A 20,308-nucleotide genomic window follows, 5' to 3' on the forward strand; every position below is an offset into this window, starting at 1 on the left:
AAACGGTAGTTCTACAAGACAGTCTAGAGGGATCTAGCGCTTTTAAAGTTTTTAGATTCGTAGACGACTTTTTACTGGTTTTAGACATCGGCTCTGAATTTTACGAGCATGTTGTTTTTAATACACTCACCGTTTTTTGTGAGTGTCTTAATCAAGAGACAAGAAGTGGAAGCGGTGATGATCTTCTCTTCTTGGGCTCCAAGATTACCTCGGAAGGACACTGCAGTCATGAAATTAGGAGACGCCTGCTTCTGGGAAAGAGAGCAGTGGTTAGCCTTGACCGCCTACTAAAGAGCAGAGACATTAGTTTGCCAACCAAGATCCGTATAACTCGTGATATGGTCTTTCCAGTTGTGATGTATGGATGCGAGAGTTGGACTGTGAAAAAGGCTGACCGCCGAAGAATTGACGCGTTTGAATTGTGGTGCTGGCGAAGACTCTTGAGAGTTCCTTGGACTGCCAGAAGATCAAATCAGTCGATATTGTCGACCATAAACCCTGACTGCTCATTGGAGGGTCAAATTCTAAAGTTAAAGCTCAGCTACTTTGGTTATCTGATGAGAAGAGAGGAGTCGCTGATGTTAGGAAGATAGTGAGTGACCGTAAAGTGTGGCGTGACATGGTCCATAGGGTCACGAAGAGTCGGACACGACTGAACGACTGAACTGAACTAATCCGTTAACTTGACTCATGAACTTCCAGAAGGTGGGGCAAATCGATTTTTAGACTTCGAAATTCAATTATATTTTCTGATAATCATGTGTGTTGGGCGTATGAACCCCGTTCCAAGAAACCACTACTGCAGGTTCAACTGGCGGATTCTAAGCTGGTAAAAAGAGCCGTAGTTACTTTTGTTTTAAGGATGCCCTAAAAAATCATTGTGAGCACCTAACTGACTTTAGTTTCGCCCAGCAATTATCTAGATTAGCGGCCGTTGGCTACCCGATCCATATGCTGTTTCCGTTGCTGAAGGCTTGCTAAGGCAGGAACGGAAAAACGAAAATAACCAACAACCTGATAGCTCGAACAAGCAGAAAAAGACAGTTGTAATCCCGTATATTCATGCCCTGTCGCATGTTCTAAAAAAGATCGCACAATGTTCTCAGGTACGAGTAGCCTTCTCAGCTCAGTATAAGCTGTCAATGCTTAGTCGCGTCAGTCATCCCGTGACTGAGCCAACTAGTGCTTGCAAAACTAAACATAAGAACAGATTTGTTGACTGTACTGAGGAACTAGTCTACGAAATTCCTTTGTCTTGTTGGAAAGATAATGAAGGGCAAACGGGGCGATGCCCTAATGAAAGATTAAGATAACATAAAAAGGATTTGGAAAATTCCAAGGACCGTAACCTGCCTCTTCACTGCCTTACATGCACTAAGGAACGTAAAACAAAATGCAAACCCCTTTTCGATAAATGCAAATCTTACCAGAAAAATAAAGACCGCACGACAAGAGAAATTATTGAAGCCGAAAGAATTTTGGAGCTTGGAAACCGATGCATTAGCACTCCTTCTCTTGCGTTATCGGACAAAGAGCTTGCGTTCTTGGCAATGTGTAAAATGAGATAATTGGCTTTGGTTTCGGCATGTGCATTGCATCTGTTTTATCTCTTTTTTCTGTCACGCTTCAAGCCATGTATATATACTTGCCAACTTCTGGAAATAAAATCAGTTGTCAGTCAGCGCTGTGTTTGTGTCCTTCTGATCTTCGTCCTCGTCCTTCGCGTTGTTATTCCAAAAAGTGTTTACTACTTTCGCGACAATTTTGGCACCTTTTCTTTTCTAGGCCGGTGGCTTTTGTCAACATGACGTTCTATCGACCTAGCAGAATGATGGCATACCATGCAATGAAGTCCAAACTCCTGATGCGTAAGTGGCATATTCTGAGAATCTACGTATCCCTCAGCGACTCGTGACTATATCGAATAAAGCACCGAATACCTTCAAGTCAATCAAATTCCTTACTGCGGAAGCATACTACAAGATGTTTTGCATATTTTAGAGATATTATAGGATAGCGCATACAGCTAGCTCGGTAGAAAATGTGTCGCCGTTACCCTAACCCAGAGTAGAAGCAAAAACGTTGAAAAACATTCATGATTTCGTATCAGAATTGATGCATCCGTATTTGTGCAGCGTTCAGTATAGGTTGCGATACGAAATCAAAGCGAAAATATCGATACTTTGGCGCCTATTGTAAGTGTAGGTGTTTACCGAGAAAAAGTACTGCCACCTTTCCTTCTTGAAAAAAAAACAAAAAACAAAAAAACAAAGCAGATACAGGTTTTAAACACTTTGTCCAACACTCTTTCAGTCTTGCAAGGGAGACTGCATACCATAGCATGTGAAGGTTGGACATTTCCGACACCCGGTCCGGCCTTTCGTGCCCAAGCCACTTTAATGCAGAGACCGTATGAAGATCGAGCACGCAAGTGCGGTCTGCAGAAATGCTATCGTGTGTCCTAGATGCTCCGAGTCGCATAGCGGCGACATTTGCCGAGCGATTGTTCTGACGTGCGCCAACTGCCATGGCCCTCATGACATCTCCTTAAAGGATTGCCCCGCTTAAAGACAGAACGGGCAGTGCTGAAGCAAATGGTGCGTGATCAATCTACACACAGAGAGGCCGCTGCTAAGGTGCGACGGCGTCGTTCGCCTCGCCGAAGATCATCTGAGAAAGTAGTTAATTTTGATAGCAAGGCCTCGAGCACTCCCGCATCTTGTCCTACTCCTATGCCTGCAGTTTTAAATCAAGGGACCTCGACGGGCGGTGAATCTGGAGGTGGTGCCTCAGACGTTAACTGGCCACCGCTACCAAAACCTTCCAGGTCCGCTGGGCCAGGAAACTTGCCGCAAATCGAATCTCCTGCACCTACTGCCGAGCTAGAGAAAAGTCATGATGTGGAACCTGGCCAAGACCTACAGGTAATTGCCATTCTCACGTCCATGGTGATTGCAATCCGCGCTGTGCTATCTTGTCTGCACACACCAGCAGCGCAGAATGCGCTACAGGTTCTGGACGCGCTAACACCAGTTCTAGCGACTCTACAGTAGCAGACACAATGGCTCTCCCATCATTATTATTTGGAAAAAAACTCAAGGACGCCCCTAGTTTTCAATGGAATGCCCGTGGGCTTCTGTCCCGGATTGCAGATATTCGACAATATGTTCATGCAAATCGCATCCCTATCCTTGTTATTTGTGAGCCGAATGTACCAAAGATCTTACGACTTTCAGGCTACGAGGAATTTGCATCTCCAACGCAGCAGGGAAGCAGCAAAGTCGTCATTTATATTCGGCGAGAACTCACATATGTAATCCATCCGGTGGGTGCGTATATGTCGCCATCAAGTCGTTTTGACACCATACGATTGAGCGACTTGATGGCGATTACACCTGGCCCTTGGATCATTATAGGAGACTTTAACGCTAACCAGATGATGTGTGGAAGTGTTCGAATGAACCTCAGGGGAAGAAAGCTGGTGTCCTTCGCATCTGATCATGACCTGCTGTGTCTTAATGACGGTACACAGACTTTTACTCGAGGGGCAACTTACAGCAGCTGTCTTGATTTACCTTTCGTGTCTCGATGCCTTACCAACAACGTCCAATGGTTTGCAGATATATAAACACACGGAAGTGACCACATTCCTATATATGTGAGCATTAATGGCCTTTCCACATCCACGTCTGTCCCACGAATACGCCACATCGATTGGTCGGCATTTCAAGCACTTATGGAAGATGCTTGCACAGCAGGCCTCTCTGCAAGTCTTGAAGAGAAAATTAAGGAGGCCATGGTAAATGCGACGTCCGTCTTCACCCCAATGCCTACCTATACTAAGTTTGATGCGGAATTACAGCGCCTGCGAGCATTGCGACGGAGGGCAGAGCGTAGATACTGACGCACGAAGTCGCGCCTCGACCTCAGAGATGCGAGGCGCCTGCAAAAGAAAATTAAGCGCCGAATTCAAGCCTTTATCACGCATCTGGAATGTCGTTCGTGGTCTCCGAACATCCCTTAAACAGCTCTACCCATTCAAATCTCTCGCACTCTATCAAAGACGTAGTGAGGTCGAGGTAGCAGAAGATTTCTGCGCTAGGATAGCAGGTCAATCGACTCCAACGGCAACGCTACATTTCAACGATGTTCCAGCTTCACGGGATTCACGAATGGACCTTCCCTTCTCAGTGGAAAAAGTTGATGCTGCGCTGGCTTCTTGCAAGCGGTCATCATCGCCGGGTTCCGACGGTGTAACATACTCTGCGCTTAGAAATCTTTGACAAGAATCTAGGCACGCTCTTTTGGAATGTTACAACAAATCATGGAGTGAGGGTACAGTTCCAGACGAGTGGAAGCGCAGTCGTTTAGTTCCGCTCCTGAAATCTGGCAAATCGCCTTTGAACTTGACATCATACCGTCCAATTGCACTGGCTAGTTGCGCTAGTATAGCCCCTTTCATAAATGTTAAGTCGGCATCACCTCTATGCTGCATTCCCCACTAATGGCAGAACAGGAATGTATTGAAACATTGTATTATGGCCATAATTCGTATGATTTATGGATCAGAACATATTCGTATAATTACCCTATTACCACTACATGCATCTGTGTAGAAGGAAGATGCGATTTCAGGTCTATATCGCCGTTTTTTTGGCGGCCAGTGACGCCATGTTTGGGGAAAGAAGCAGCGTGGGAAAGCCTACTTAACGATTTTTGCAAGGGGTCCATTGTACTGGAAAGAATGCTGCTTACACGTATCGAATGGTACCTGGAGCAATACCGCATATATCCGGATATAATGCCAGGGTTTCGACGAGGACGCTCTTTAAGTGACAAAGTGGTAGACCTGGTATCATCTGTACAACGCCACAAAATTTTGAAGCGCTTACCCGCGGCGTTGTTCCTAGATATAAAGAGCGCATATGACAACGTCACTCACCAGGCCATTTTAGACACTCTAGAAGCTGCCGAGCTTGGCGGTCGTGTTTTTTGCTGGATGCGCAGTTATTTAACCAACAGATCTCACTTTATGCAGACTGAGGATGGCCCAAGATCTTTCACTTCCCGTGGTGTCCCACAGGGTGGAGTACTAAGCCCAACATTCTTCAATCGTACTCTTACTGGGCTTGTTGACTTAATGCTACAGTCGGCGCAGCTTTCAATATATGCGGACGACATCAGTATCTGGGCATCAGGAGTTACGCTCCCACAGGTTAGAGTGAGGCTTCAAAAGGCGGCAAGTATAGTTGCGTCCTACCTCCACCTGCAAGGTCTGCGTATATCAACTGAAAAGTGTTCGCTAATTGCATTTACACGCAAGAACATGTCACCTTACACTGTACGCATAGATGGTAATACCCTACGAAAGCAGCCATCGCTTTCTGGGAGTGATCATCGACAGAAATTTTAGTGGACTCCCCATATTTCATTCATGAAAAAGAGCCTGACAGCAATTGCTCACATACTTGCCTTTATTGGGGGAAAGTCAAGGGGGAGCGTCCGCGCGGTCGATGCTCCAGCTGTACCATGCATTATTTGTGGGATTTCTTCGGTACAGCTTACCTGCACTTGGATATGTCAGGAAAACCAACTTAGGAATTCTACAGAGCGTTCAAGCTCAAGCTCTGCGAACCTGCCTGGGATTGCCGAAATGTGCCTCCACGGCTGCTACCATTTTAATTGCACAAGAGCATCCCATATCTACCTACCTAAGAGTTGACGCCCTGAGGCCACATTTCCGACACATCCCTGTCATCATTTGGCCAGTCTTCCTATTACCGGGCCGCGTACATCGTTTACTGAGACCGTTGATGCGCATGGCGCTATTCTGCCGTCCCAGTTTACAGCCGCATCTAGGCCGTCCTCTCCACTGTGGAGCCTGCATCAGCCGCACGTGCTTATTTCAATACCTGGCATCAGGAAGAAGGTCGAGCTGTCACCGACAGAACAAAACAAATCACTCTTGAATACATCCATGAGTACCATGCAAATCGTATGCACGTCTACACCGACGGTTCAGTGAATGCCGTGAGTTCTTCGGGCTCCATGGTCATACCCGCAATTACTACAGAAATAAAAGTCAGGGCAATTCACTATACTTCTTCAACAGCCGCAGAACTAACCGCTCTGCATGTCGCTATTAGGCATATCAGATAGCAAAGCCCTCAGCGGTGGTCTATTTTCACAGATTCAAAAGCAGCTCTGCAAGCCTTAAACGCGACTCTTCGCCGTGGAGCCCATGAGCAACTCGCCGCGGAAATACGACAACTTCATCACTATGCCATAAATGGTGGATATGACATCATCTACCAATGGCTTCCAGGACACAGCGGCATAGCGGGCAATCTCCGGGCGGACGAGATCGCACGAACAGCCCACCAAGACGGCGATTGTGTGTTGATTCCATTTTCCAGGGCAGACGCAGCGAGCAGGCTTCGCGCACTTGCGCGAGAACACACGATGTCCTTGTGGAATTCTGACCAGTTTGCGAACTGCCGCTTAAACTCCCTGGACCCTGACCTGAAGCTCCGGCTTGCACCTGGCCTACTCCGATGTGAAGAAACTTTGCTGTGCCGCCTGTGGGTTGGTGTAGGATTTACAAACTCTTATTCTGTTGTGATAGGTATGGCAAATAGCCCTGCATGTACAAACTGCGGGTGCGACGAGACTATAGGCCGCATTCTTTGTGCGTGCCCCATATACAGCGAGGAAAGACATTGTCTATGACATGCGCTGGAACGTCTAGATGACGCCCACTTACTGAAATTAAGATCCTTGGTCCCTGGCCACGGCGATCGTCTGCGGTGAAGGCCTCCCAGGCACTGCTCCGCTTTATAAAAGCACAGGACTGATCGAAAGGCTATGATATTTTATGTTACGTGATATGACTGTGACGTGATGTGTGTGACTGTACTCTCATCACGCATCCCTCTCTCATTCACAATTTTTTTACCCACCTACCCCTCTCTCCCAGTGCAGGGTAGCAAACCAGTTCTTTTACCGGTTAACCTCCCTGCCTTTCCTCATCTTCCTCCTCCACCTCCTCCTCCTCCTGCTCCTCCTTTCAGTCCTCCAGTGCTAAAACTCGGCGCAGTGGATGAGAGGTTCTGTCTCCTCAACTAAACCGACGTTCCTGGGTTGGAACCCGAGCCCGGCGGTCCCATTTCGATAAAACCAAAACGCGAATGCGTGCCTGTATTCTAAGGATCGAGTCCGCGCACGTTACGTATCCCCAGATCTTCAAAATTATTCCGTAGACCATCACTATGATCCCTCGATTCCTACGATTCCATATATGCTGAACCATTAGATTGTTGTCGGGGCTAATTACACATGCTTTCGCCTAGCTCTCGCGTTTATGGCACGCCTCGCGCGCCGGGCCTTGCTTTCCTTGGTGCCCGGATATTATTTGAGCTTTTCCGAAAATTACGAAAGGGACCAGCAAAATTTATTTAAGACGTGGAACTTTATATGCATCACTGGATTCAGTTGAGTTCAGTCGTTCAGTCATGTTCGCCTTTTCCTGACCCTATGGACCACATCACGCCACGCTTTCCGGTCGCTATCCTCCTAACATCACGTAACTTCATCGGCAGCGCCTCAAGGATGCCATCTAACCGTCGCGTTCGCCGCTTACTCCTTCTCCGGTGATCCTAAACCTTTCCCAACATCAAATCTTTCTCCAGCGACTCCTCTCTTCTCATCAGATGACCAAAGTAGCTGAACTTTAAATTAATTTGACCCTCCAATGAGCAGTCAGGGTTTATGGGCGACAATATCGACTGATTTGATCTTTTGGCTATCCAAGGAACTCTCAAGAGTCTCCGCCAGCACCACAATTCAAACGCGTCAATTCCTCGGCGGTCAGCCTTCTTCACAGTCCAACACTCGCATTCATACATCACAACTGGAAAGACTATAACACGAATTATACGGATCTTAGTTCGCAGTCTAATGTATCTGCTCTTTACTAGGCGGTCAAGACTAGCCATGGCTCTCTTTCCCAGAAGCAGGCGTCTCCTAATTTCTTGGCTGCAGTCTCCTTCCGGGGTAACCGTGGAGCCCAAGAAAAGAAAATCTGTCACAGCTTCCACTTCTTGTCCCTTGATGCTCCCGGACTTAATAGGGCAACACGTCATAATCTTTGTCTTTTAATGTTGAGTTGAAGCCCGAACTTCTCACTCTCTTCTTGTGCGCGCATCAGAAGTCTATTGAGTTCCACTTCACTTTCTGCCATTAAGGTGATATCATCCGCATATCTAAGGCTGTTCATACATTTTCCAGCAATCTTCACTCCAGCTGAAGACTCGTGCAAACTGGCCTTCCTCATGATGCACTCAGCATATAGGATAAATAGGCAGGGTGACAGTATGCAGCTTTGTCTCACTCCTTTCTCAATCCGAAAACAATCAGTAAGACCATGCCCAGTTCTGACTGTGGCCTCTTGCCCTTCCTACAGGTTCCCGAGGAGACAGATGATCACTGGATTACTGCAATAAAAAAAGACCACTGATTGAGCAGTAGAAAACCTTTACGCGGCAACAGATAATAGATAAATTACCTTACGTTGGGCGAAGTGACTTATTGCACCTAAGAGATTTATATTATGAAATTAGGCGCAGTGTAGTTTAAATGAGGCAATGTACCTCTGAAATAAACGCCAGTGCACCCAATTTGTGAAAATCAGAGAATCACACAGCCAATGAATGAAGACTTTATTTGAATAAAGGGAAGGTTCTCGGCTGCTGTTTAGGCAATTAGGGAGTTATGAGGGTTGGTAGTGTAGCTTGGTCTTCACAGTTGTGTTGCTCGTTGCTTCCCATGCTGCCGATCTGCCCGCTGTAAGTCGACCTCTCTCACACTACTCGAATCAGGCCGCTCTCACTGCCGTACGTAGCAATGAAATGTATTGCGGTTGTTGATAGAATCTGATCTGTTAGAGTGGGCATGTCGTCGTGTGGACCTAAAACTCCTTATATGGCATTGTCCATCGTTTTTACGAGGAAGGAACAAAATTGCACAGCCAATCAGTGCAGCAAAACATATTCGTTCCAGCCAAACGCCAAAAAAGTGCCAAGATGATTAGAATACGTGTTATATATGGTATTCATGCCTGACCTTCTAGTTAGAGCACTGCTAAATGGAAGCCGCTCGAGCGAGAATGCGTTCAATGATGTGATATGTAATTCTTAAAATAGGTTCACAAAATTTACTATACATTGCTGTGCAAATTTATTGACTACTGTACAGCCCTCTGAAGGCCTCGCCTTCAAAAAAGGGGTCCGCGAGCCATGGTCTTGCCCGGCGAGTGACAATTAGTTCGAGTCTCTTATGAACACCGGTTTATTTCCGGACAAATGCAAAAGCATTCAGTAAAAGGAACAAACAAAAGAAGCGCCACTGCGCTGGAGACATGATGTTGACGAGCAGGACAATAGACTGTCAAGGATAAAACAACGAGGGGCAGGGCTTCACCGCGGCAAAGCACACTGCGGCACAAGCGACATTGCTCCTCGCGTGTCAACAACTCATACGAATACGCCTAGGCCATTTCTGCAGGCATTCCTTCCATCTTTTTGTCGCCGGTCTTCTTTCCGTCGCCCGTGCACGCGCCGCTGGTCCGTAACGCTCGCTGGCCGCCCCACGCTGGCCTTTCCGCCGGGGCAAAAGGCCCCATGCCTTGCGTTTGACACGCTTTTCTACCCTCGTCTTTTCGCCACTAACAACCCGACCCCAAGATTGGCTGCTCGCTCATGCGCACTGGCGCTGCTCGAGCAAACACAATACGTATAGGAAAACGCGCGCGCGCGGTCTAAAACACTTAAAATGGGGCTGCGGAGCTCCACATTCCCCCCTCTCAAGACGGGGCACCTCCCGAGGCGTCAAACAACGAAAGAAAGAAGGGGACGGGGAGGACTACAAAACACTGTCAATGCTGACTAGGTGCCCGCTTGAAAGCATCCGCTGGGTTGGAGACATTCATCGGATGATGTTCCAGCGGGCTCGCATCTGGTAGACCGACTGCCACTACGACTGCCACAGGCCAGCGACGTTGACTGGTCCGGTCTCCCGACCAGCCTGCCCATGACGAAGCATGTAACCGAGCCGCGAAAGACTTTATTACCACGAAAGGGCCAGTCCACCAATGAGCGAGAGGCGGCAAATCCTCTTGCGGCATTACTTGTACCGATTTCCATTGGGCGAACAGGAGCACTTTTAGCTGCCCTAAAAGTGCTCTCGCGAGTTTCAGCGCCTACCAGTGGTCGAACAGGAGCAGTAGCGTTGTGTTCTATTGGCAGTGGAGGCGCGCTTTTGGGGTCCCGGGAGCAGCCGAGAGCAGTCCTCGGTGCTCCGTCGCCAGCGGCGGAGTACAGGGAGAACGGAGGAAGTGACGTGACCTTTTTGATGTCACTTCTGGCCGGTCTCGAGGGAGAGCGCGCGCGCTCTCTCCCTCGAGACCGGCCCTACTTTTGGCCTTCTGGTTATTCGCCGCCCGGAGCCCGGGCAGGACGGTCGAGAAAAAGGGCGGAAGACGGCAGCGGTGGAGTTCGGCCGGCGGATACGGGCAATGCAAGCGCGGGAAAAGTTTGATCACATGACGCCTGACGTCACGCGCTCCGCCTTGGTACGCTGCTCTCCGAGCAGCCTGAATGTTCCATTGGGGAGACGAGAACGCGCGTCCCCAGTGCTTTCGTTCGCTGCTCTGGCTGCTCGTTGCTCTTGCTCCTGTTCGCCCAATGGAAACCGGTATTAGTGTGTGCGAGCGGCTGAATACTTTATCCCCAACCTCGAAATGCAAAGGATGCCTGCCCCTGTTGTATTGGCCGCAGTGCTCCATGCGGTCAAGGTTGACCAAAGCTCTCCCTGGCCTACTTAAGTGTTCGAGCGAGACGACTGGAGAGGTCCTGGCTGAATCTGGAATAACTGGGAGTCATGAGTAAGGGCATGTTCAATAGGAAATCGAAGCTCACGACCAAGAAGTATAGCTACCGGCGTAAAACCAGTCGACCAGTTTTCTGTGGTCCTTGTAGCAAAGGTCATCTCCTGCACACGGGAATCTCAGTCTTCGTGACGGTCTGTGAAAGTCACAAGCATGGTTTTCAGGTTTCGTTTGACGCGTTTTGCTATGGTAGCCTGAGGGTGATTGCGAGTAGTCGTTTTATGCTGTATCCCGAGAGCTTTGTAGGTGTCAGCAATTACCTTGCTCGTGAAATACGTGGCATTATCAGTGATATGCTGCGCCGGAAAGACGAACCTAGTGAATGCGTCTAGGAGCTTATCCCAGTCCAGTTTATGCAGCGGGTATAATTCTATCCATTCAGAAAAATGGTCAGTGAGATACTGATCTAGGATAAGGGCCCATTTCGCCATAGGCAACAATATCCCACGGGTAACGGCTCTCCACAGGTTGCAAAAAGCCTGGTGGTTTCCCTCCCCTCGGCTTCGCTGTTTGGCATGTAGGACAAGTTCGGATGTATATCAGGACATCCTTTCTCATGCGGGGCCATGTCATGATACGACACAACTTTTATTACTTTTTCTTACCATCGCTATGACCGGCGAGGCATGTGTCTTGGTAGTGCTCGAGGAACGCCTTGCGAAGGCTTTTAGGGACAACTATCCGAAAGGGGGACTCACCACCATCCGCATCGGCAGCAGGTATATACCGCAAGAGTAGGCCATCAGCTGCTTTCAGGTAGCTGTTGTAGTTAACTGCTGGTACTGTGCTGGGCCTGCCCAGACACTGATGTATCTGAATGCACTGGTCATCAGTGCGCTGGGCGTCCAGGAGCTGTTGCCTTGAGATGAATGCTCCCCAGGCGCCTGCGGGCGCTGCTACAGTCAGGACTGTATGTGTTGGCTTCCCTTCTCAGGGAAGTGGAGCTTTGTACAGGGCATCTGCTACTTTATTGAAGGTTTTCTTGCGGTATTCCGCCCTTTAATGGTATTTTTGGAGAGCGAGAGCCCAGCTGGCTAGGCGGCCGGCTGGGTTTTGCAACTTTGAAAGCAATGACAACGCCTGGTGATCTGCCTGAATGGTGAACTCAGCCCCATCCAAATACACGTCAAATTTCTTTAGTGCAAACACTATCGCTAGACGCTCCTTCTCTATTACGCTATTGGTGCGCTCTGACGCCGTAAGGGTATGACTCACAAATGCTAAAGGACAAAGCTTCCCTCGAGGCTCATGGAGCAATACTGCACCTATGCCATACTCACTTGCATCCGTTTGCACTGTGCATGGCAGGTTTAGGTCTGGAAGCCATAGACGTGCCGTATCCGCAATGGCTGGAGACAATGCTCGAAATGATTCATCCTCAGTGTCCGTCCAGGACCAACGGGCACCTTTCCAAAGGAGGTGATGGAGGGGTCGTGCTAGATCGGCGCAGTTCGAGATGAAGTGTCGGTAGAATCCCACCATGCCCCAAAAGCGCTGGAGGCTCTCGACGTCTGTCGGCGGTGGAAAATTCATTACGGCCTGGAGGTTTTCTTCATCTGAATGGGCTGCGCCTTGCTCCACTATGAAACCAAGGAGCTTGATTCTGTTTGCCACCAACTGGAACTTGCTGGGATTGATGGTGATACCTGCATCCTGCACTCCCTGAAGAACATTAGCTTGAAGAATGAAATGTTCTTCTAGACTCTCCGAGAACACTACTACTCCGAGAACACTCTCCGAGAACACTCATCCATGAAGGCCATGGCGTAGTTAAACTTATCGTCTCCGAGCACAATATTCATTACTCGCTGAAAAGTAGCAGGCAAATTACACACACCGAAGGGTATCCGTACAAACTCAAACAATGCTCAATGGCAAGTAAAGGTAGTTGTCTCAATGTCACTACGGTCAATCGGGACCTGCACACAGCCTCTGCTACAGTAAATAGTAGTGAAAAGTTTTGCTGATATAAGGGAATACATGACCGAGTTGACTGATGGAAGGGGGCAGGCGTCTCGAACTGTTGCAGCGTTCCGCCGCCGATAATTGACGCAAAACTGTGCTATGCCATCTTTCTTCAGTGCGATAACAGGGAATGCCCAAGGGCTTTTTGAGGGTCTGACCGCAGCAGCGGCCAGGATTTCGTTCAGGGCACCATCCAACAGGGCTCGCTTGTGGACTCTTAAGGGCCTTGGGTTGAACCGGAACGGACGAGCACCGCCGGGGTCGATCCTGCGAGTAAAAATGTTATCCTATCCAGGAGCCTCCGCGAACATTGTAGCGAAGAGCCTCACCGTCCTTTTGGTTCTGCATCTTTCGGCTGGGGACCCCCTGAAAGGCTGCCACTTCTAGTGGCGGTGTCCTAATGGCTGTTTGTGGCTAGTAACTGTGACTGCAAAGCACCTGGTTGTGCTGCGAACTTAAACGCCGCAGTATTCGTGCCATGCCGGTAAATTTCGTTTCGAGGTCTGTCACAATTCCCGCCTTGGCTATGAAGTTACGGCCCAATATCACTCGACAGGAAAGGCCCGGAAGGTGTAGAAAGCGCTGTGTAATCTTTCGCCCATTGATAGTGACTGTCAAACGGGCTGCCGAGGTTGCGAGCGCTACGTGAGCAGACGCCATACGCAGGTTGGTGCGTACACTCTGTTACCGCAGGTGTTTTGCATCACGCGTTTTCGACTCGATCGCCGAAAACAAACTGTGCAGCCTGTGTCTAAAAGCGCAGACATTTCTATTCCGGCCACACTCACCGCAACCAGAGGCGCATTGTCAAGGTGGGTCTGATTACAACGAGAGGTTGACGGAAAAGCGCTCACCATTTGTTCCTGGAGCTTTTTTCGGTATGCTGGTGGCTCCCACATTGATCTGGGCCGCGTGAGCGATTTTCGCCTTTGCTTCACCGGCGCTCGTTCGCGGTTGTATTTTGTGGCAGCAGGATGGTGCGACGACCAAAATGCCCTGCTTCGTGGTGTGGTTCGGCCCTCGTTGCTCCCCGAACTCCGTCAACGGCGGCGGGCGGACGGCAACTTGCTCCCACAACTCCGTCAGCAGGAGGGAGCGGACGACGACTTGCACCCACAACGCCGTCAGCAGGAGGGGGCGGACGATGACTTGCACCCACAATTCCATCAGCAGGAGGGGGCGGACAACGACTTGCACCCACAACTCTGTTGGCAGGAGAGGGCGGACGACGACTTGCGCCCACAACGCCGTCAGCAGGAAGGGGCGCGTTCTGGCCTGCAGCGCCGTGCAGTCGGCTCGCCACCTGAGGAGGCCCGGTCTGGCCTGCCACGCCGTGCACTCGGATCGCCACCGGAGGAGCTGTACCAAGACGTAGACAGGCGGCGAAAACTCTTCTCGAAAACGCTCTATAAAGTGCTGCTTTGTTGTGAACGACCCCTCTACGTCGCCAGGTTGCTGCGGAATCTACTAAAGCTACAGGCAGCATAAGCGTGACCAGAGCACTGCCCGAAATTGCCATTGCATCTAATAGTGGTCAATTTCATGAAGAAAATAGCAGATTTCTTGTCGACGTATTCTTCAAACCTCGGCACTGGCAAATTCAGCTGCACCTTGTTATCGCGATACAAGGGAGTGGCGCTAACGAAACTGGCTCGCTTCCCACCATTTCTCTGAATATTGCCTTGGATTCAAGTAGCTGCCCCGCCGGGGTGGTGCAGTGGTAAGACGCCCGACTACTGTGCCGGAGTTCCCGGGATCGAATCCCGGCCTCGGCGGATGCGTTTCGATGGAGGCGAAACGAAGTGGCGTCCGTGTGCTGTGCGATGTCAGTGCACGTTAAAGATCCCCAGGTGGTCGAAATTACTCCGTAGCCCTCCACTACGGCTCCTCTTTCTCTCTTTCCACTTTCATTTCCACCTTCCTCCCTTCCCTTACGGCGCGGTTCGGGTGTCCACAGAGCAAGTGTGACAGTTACTGCGCTTTTCCCTTCCTGTGAACCAATTTTTATTCAACAAGCTGGGACAGTAGGCCAAGCATTCTGCTATCGAAATCCGACTGTTCAGTTTTCCGGTCTCCTAGGTGCTCATGCGCAGAACCCGCATGGGTGGGAGGCGGAAATGCAGCTGTCAACGGGGCGCTTGCGCCTAGAAAGTTAAGATATAATCTGTCATAGCTCCGCATGGGCGCCAGATGAAGGCCTCGCCTTCAGAAAAGGGGTCCGCGAGTCACAGTCTCGCCCGACAAGGGACAATTAGTTCCAATCTCTCTTAAAACACCGGTTTATTTCCGGATAAACGAAAAAGCATTCAATAAAAGGAACAAACAAAAGAAACGCCACTGTGCTGGAGACATGATGTCAGCGAACACGACAATACACTGTCAAGGATAAAAGAGAATGAGGATCAGGGCTTCACCGCGGGAAACAAAACACACTGCGGCACGAACAGGGCAAGCGATGGCGCCACAGTACTAGCTGCGGCACAAGCGACATTACTCGACATGTGGCAACAACTCACGCGAATACGCCTAGGCCATTTCTGCAGGCACTCCGTCTTTCTTCGTGTCGCCGTTCTTCTTTACGTCGTCCGTGCACGCCCCGCTGACCCGTGACGCTCGCTAGCCGCCCCGCACTGGCCTCCCCGCCGGGGCAAAAGGCCCCGCGCCTTGCTTCCGACGCGATTTTCTACCCTCGTCTTTACGCCACTAACAACCCGCCTCGAAGATTGGCTGCTCGCTCATGCGCACTGGCGCTGCTCGCCCAAACACAATACAAATAGGAAAACGCGCGCACGGTTTAAAACACTTAAAGAGGGGCTGCGGAGCCCCACACCTTTTAAACCGTCACAGCATAACTAACGCTCGGTTATTTTGAGTGAAACCTTTAGCGCCACAAATACATGCATTAAGGCTATGCCGCTTCATTTGAGATTGAACAGGACACCAATGTCACACAACTGGCTTGCAACAAACTCAGTTGAGTTTAGCCGTTCAGTCGTGTCCGACTCTTTGTGACCCTATGGACCATGTCACGCCACGCTTTCCGGTCTCTCACTATCTTCCTAACATCGCATAACTTGATCTGCAGCGCCTCGAAGATGCCATCTAACCATCGCGTTCGCTGCCTACCCCTTCTCCGGTGACCCTCAACCTTTCCCAACATCAAATCTTCCTCCAGCGACTCCTCTCTTCTCATCAGATGACCTAAGTAGCTGAGCTTTCACTTTAGAATTTGATATTCCAATGAGCACTCAGGGTTGATGGTCGACAATATCGACTGATGCAACAAACTAGGTGGCGTAAATTCGACCCCGTAATCGAAAAACGTGCATATTATCAGCGTGGAAAAGAAAATTCGTTAGTTTTTTCAATCGCATGCCTAAACCTTTGCCAAGGCACCATTACGGCCAAATAGGGAACAATAGAGATCAATAATGAAAACGCCAACCCAGCGCGCACCGTCAGGCTAGTGCAGCTTCGTGCATGGGAAACGACCAGCCCGGTTTGAGTCGAAACACAGTCGAAACACAGAGGAGTCGCTGGAGAAAGATTTGATGTTGGGAAAGGTTGAGGGTCGCCGGAGAAGGGGTAGGCAGCGAACGCGATGGTTAGATGGCATTCTCGAGGCATTGCAGATGAAGCTATGTGATGTTAAGAAGATAGTGAGAGACCGGAAAGCGTGGCGTGACATGGTCCATAGGGTCACGAAGAGTCGGACACGACTGAACGCCTGAACTGAACTGAACAGCCTTGGTGGGCATGAGAAAGAGGCAGCTTTAAAAGCGGCACTTCTGTGTGCTGTTGACAATGATATAGTGGCAGCTGTGCCAGCGATTCGGACATTAATGACTTGAACGAATTGTTTTCTACCAGTCGCATGACGTGTATTACCTGTACAGTCAGTTCTCAAACTCCTGCAGCGTAGAGGGAGTGCATATGTAATGAGAAGTGCACGTGCACTCATTTGCCTCGTGCTACATACATCGCTGCATCCTTGCATCATGAATGCGGGGAATGGAGACTCAAGTCCACCCTCGCATCAGTTGCTGTCAGCGATCATTTCATACCCAGTAATGTCAAATTCATAGCAACGTCTTTGGCCGATAGAATTTTAGTGAAAGTCAACTTACAACTTTTCGGCACAAGGAAATGTGTATAGTGCACTGTTTACAGGTAAATTGCTCATAACGTGTTATATTTTGCGTTGTTGTCGGGAAAAGTTCAATCGGTACGAACATAGGATATAGCGCACCCGACCTCGGTCTGTTTCGTCTTTATCATGCTCAATGTAAGGGCAACTGCGTGATAAACCCCGAAACTTATTTCTTCTAGCAGTGTTGCAATCAAAGTATACCTTCAGACAGCTGCAACTGAGGTGGCCACTCCATTAATCTTCGGTTTCCTGTAATCACGAGTATTTCGAAAACCTTACTGACTTGCCGCCGTCAAAAATTAGTAAGACATTAAGCTCGAAATTAACGGCATGACATGACAGCAGCGTCTGGCCATGTGGGATATTTCAACATTGAAAATGGGGCATAAAAGTTCAGCTTGAAATGCGAAAGTGGCTCTCACAGATTGAACGCGTAGGTGCCATCTGGTTTGGCAACGACAATTGTGTTTCGATTTACTTCCGGGGTTTCCGCCGGGTACCGCATCTACAAGTTTCTTCCGACACTGGTCTTTCAGGTCTGAATTACAGCGATGGCTTTATGCCCGAATGAGCCCAATGCGCTATCGCGTACTGTTAGTTCAAAGCAGCGGCCGTCAAACGACAGGGAGCCGAGACCGGAAAGCATCCTGGGGTGAATCGCAGCAACCCTTCTTTCGGCTCAAACAGACGGCTGTCGTTTGCACAAATTATCGACATTTTTTTAACGTCAAGAGCACAAAAAGCAGAACGTTAACTTCTTAAAACTGCGTCTGTACGCTAGCACTCTTTACACGCTAGCATTCTGCGTTTTCATGCTCTGTAGTAGTTAATTCGCTAAGCATATTCTCATTCAAGTACCGCATCTAAAGCTCAATGTTTGTGGCTGTCCGTAAACAAATCCTAACTTCTTTAGCTGTGCTAGTTTGTATTAGGTGCCTATGTTTCCACAAGGCTTAAAAGTGCAATACCATGCTTAACGATCCTCGCTACGATGCCAATGATTGTTTGCTGTTGTTTTCAAAGAATGCAGGTGATCCCATCAGCTGAATTGTAGCCGGTTTAAACAATTACTGCCGTAAAATGTGTAGGATAGTCCCCTGCTAATCTTAAAATTTTACGCGCCCTGAAGGAAGTGCATATGAGAGAATTAGCAGCGAGACGACGTAGCATGCACTTATTGCGGTGTTCCTTTTTCTTGTCGCCCGGGATTTTTCCACGCGCGCGAAGTGTTGACGAATAAATTGTATACTTTATGTCTTCATTTTCTATTCTTTTCAGCGTTTTTTGGGTACGCACTACCTGCCCCACAGTGGAGGTTTCTGGTTGCGCTTCCCAACTGCTCTGTTGTGAGATGGCTTGGGAGACTAGTCGAAAGCCAAGGTGAGTCAGAAACCTTTCTCTATCACGATTTCGCAAATTGGCCTCTAAAGATAATGAGAAGTTTGCCAAAATGGTTTTGACAGCTGATCAAATTTCGTCTGCAAAATTAACATTATGCGACATAAATGTAGACATTTAATAAGTATATAAATGCATTCAAATCCACATTATAGCAGTCGGCTTCGTTTGAAGGGAGTCTAAATCGCATCAATTTTGTAAAGAGAAGCTGTGCGTGCACGTGATTCAGACTAGTGGTTACAATTTTTTTGCTTGACCCTTGGGCGAAGAGAAAAGAGTAGACGAAGAAATAACAATTAGTATAGATCACATTACTTCAAACTGCAGGATCCAAATATAAAAAGCGAATGCCCATAAAAGATCTAACTCTTAAGCGCTAATTTTTAAAATGTGAGGTAAGTTGGAAGCATTAAGAGTTGATTTAAAACCACTACTGCCTAAGCGTAGCGTAGGCTACCCCCGATACAGAAAAATAATTCGCTTATTCATCAATGATTAGGCCAAAACTTAAATACGCTGATATATTCTGGCATCCGCACACTAAGAAAGAGTTTTCAGAAATGAAACAAAATGCAGAGACGTGCAGTGTATTTTATATGCAGCAAATCTCAAAATACGCACCCTCCATCTTCTTTAATGATAGCGGATGAAATACAGTCCCTCTAAATCAGAAGAAGCGTTTCAGGGTTGAACTTTTTTTATTTTCTGATTCACAGAAAATTGGGAATCTCACCAAACACCTACATTACTGCAGAGCAACTCGAAAGACTTCCTATACGCATAATTACACTTTGGCTCCCTACTCTGCTAATACAAACCAATATAAATATTCATATTTCTCGCGAACTATTACGGAAAAGAACTTGTTAAATGTAATAGTCTTTGCAAATGGAAGTTTTTAACTGCCCTCCCGATTCAGTAGACCTGCTGCTGATTTACTGTAGTCATTGTTAACGCACTGTTGTTCTTGTTATTTTGGATATTTTTTCTTGATTTTTTTGCCCATTCTACTTGGATCATATCAGATTTGGAGAATCATAATAAATAAAAATAGAACGAACCCCTTACTTAACCAAACCATATGAAAGTGAATGCGGGTCCTAGGCGTAGCGCGTCTGGCTCAGCATGCAGGAACATTGAAGGAGTGAACCCCTTCCTGCGGAAGGGCAAACGTGGGTTTTGCTAGCACAAGATCACTCGCATGCCTCTTGTAGTTGCTACTTGGGAAGGGACGTTATTAGGCGCTTATTGGAGGCGTTTTATGCGAGATCACGATTACACATAACATAGCCGGTTTCATAGAAAACGTCTTTGAGAAGGGAATCAATCCAAAAACTCTCAACATGAATTACTCTACTAGAGAGCAAAGGTTTGTAATGTACTCTAGCATACTTCCTATTGAATTAGGGCATTGTTTTCAACAAATGGGCTAGATGTTCACCATTAAATATACGGAATGTCAAAGAGTAGGCAATCAAGGCATATTGTAAGGACAAACAACATTAATGGGATAGAACTGGCAATGTTAGAAAATATATAACTGTGACACTAGAAAACTTGATGCTCGCAAATATTGAAATTGAAACCTCGGCTAAAATCCTGGTACCTGCCCTTAACATTTTCTGAAGTTAGAAACTCTTTCTCTTGCACAAAATGAGGGGTATTTCATATTTTAATACTCAAAATCTATTCCGAATAATGTGGATTGCACCTCTGCTTGTGATGCAAAGCTCGATAGAGAACAGGATACTTTCCTGTGGCTCTTTAAATGTCATTTATGGTTAAAGGTAAGGGCCTTAAATACCGCCTGGGACGGTCGCAATTTTTCGCAGGCGGAGAATACAGCTATCGTA

At 48.1% G+C, this 20,308-nt stretch overlaps 1 long non-coding RNA gene across 1 annotated transcript in view; it reads left to right on the forward strand.

Moving 5' to 3' along the window:
• LOC146188827 (uncharacterized) overlaps positions 1-20,308 on the forward strand; it is a 78,021-nt gene that overhangs the window by 43,771 nt on the left and 13,942 nt on the right. The window contains exon 3 of the long non-coding RNA XR_014707584.1: positions 18,336-18,437. This is a non-coding gene — a long non-coding RNA (uncharacterized LOC146188827). The remainder of the gene's footprint in view (positions 1-18,335; positions 18,438-20,308) is intronic.

This window comes from Amblyomma maculatum, chromosome 5, assembly GCF_055883805.1.
Source record: "Amblyomma maculatum isolate TAMU_Amacu chromosome 5, ASM5588380v1, whole genome shotgun sequence".
NCBI classification, from domain to species: Eukaryota; Metazoa; Arthropoda; class Arachnida; order Ixodida; family Ixodidae; genus Amblyomma; species Amblyomma maculatum.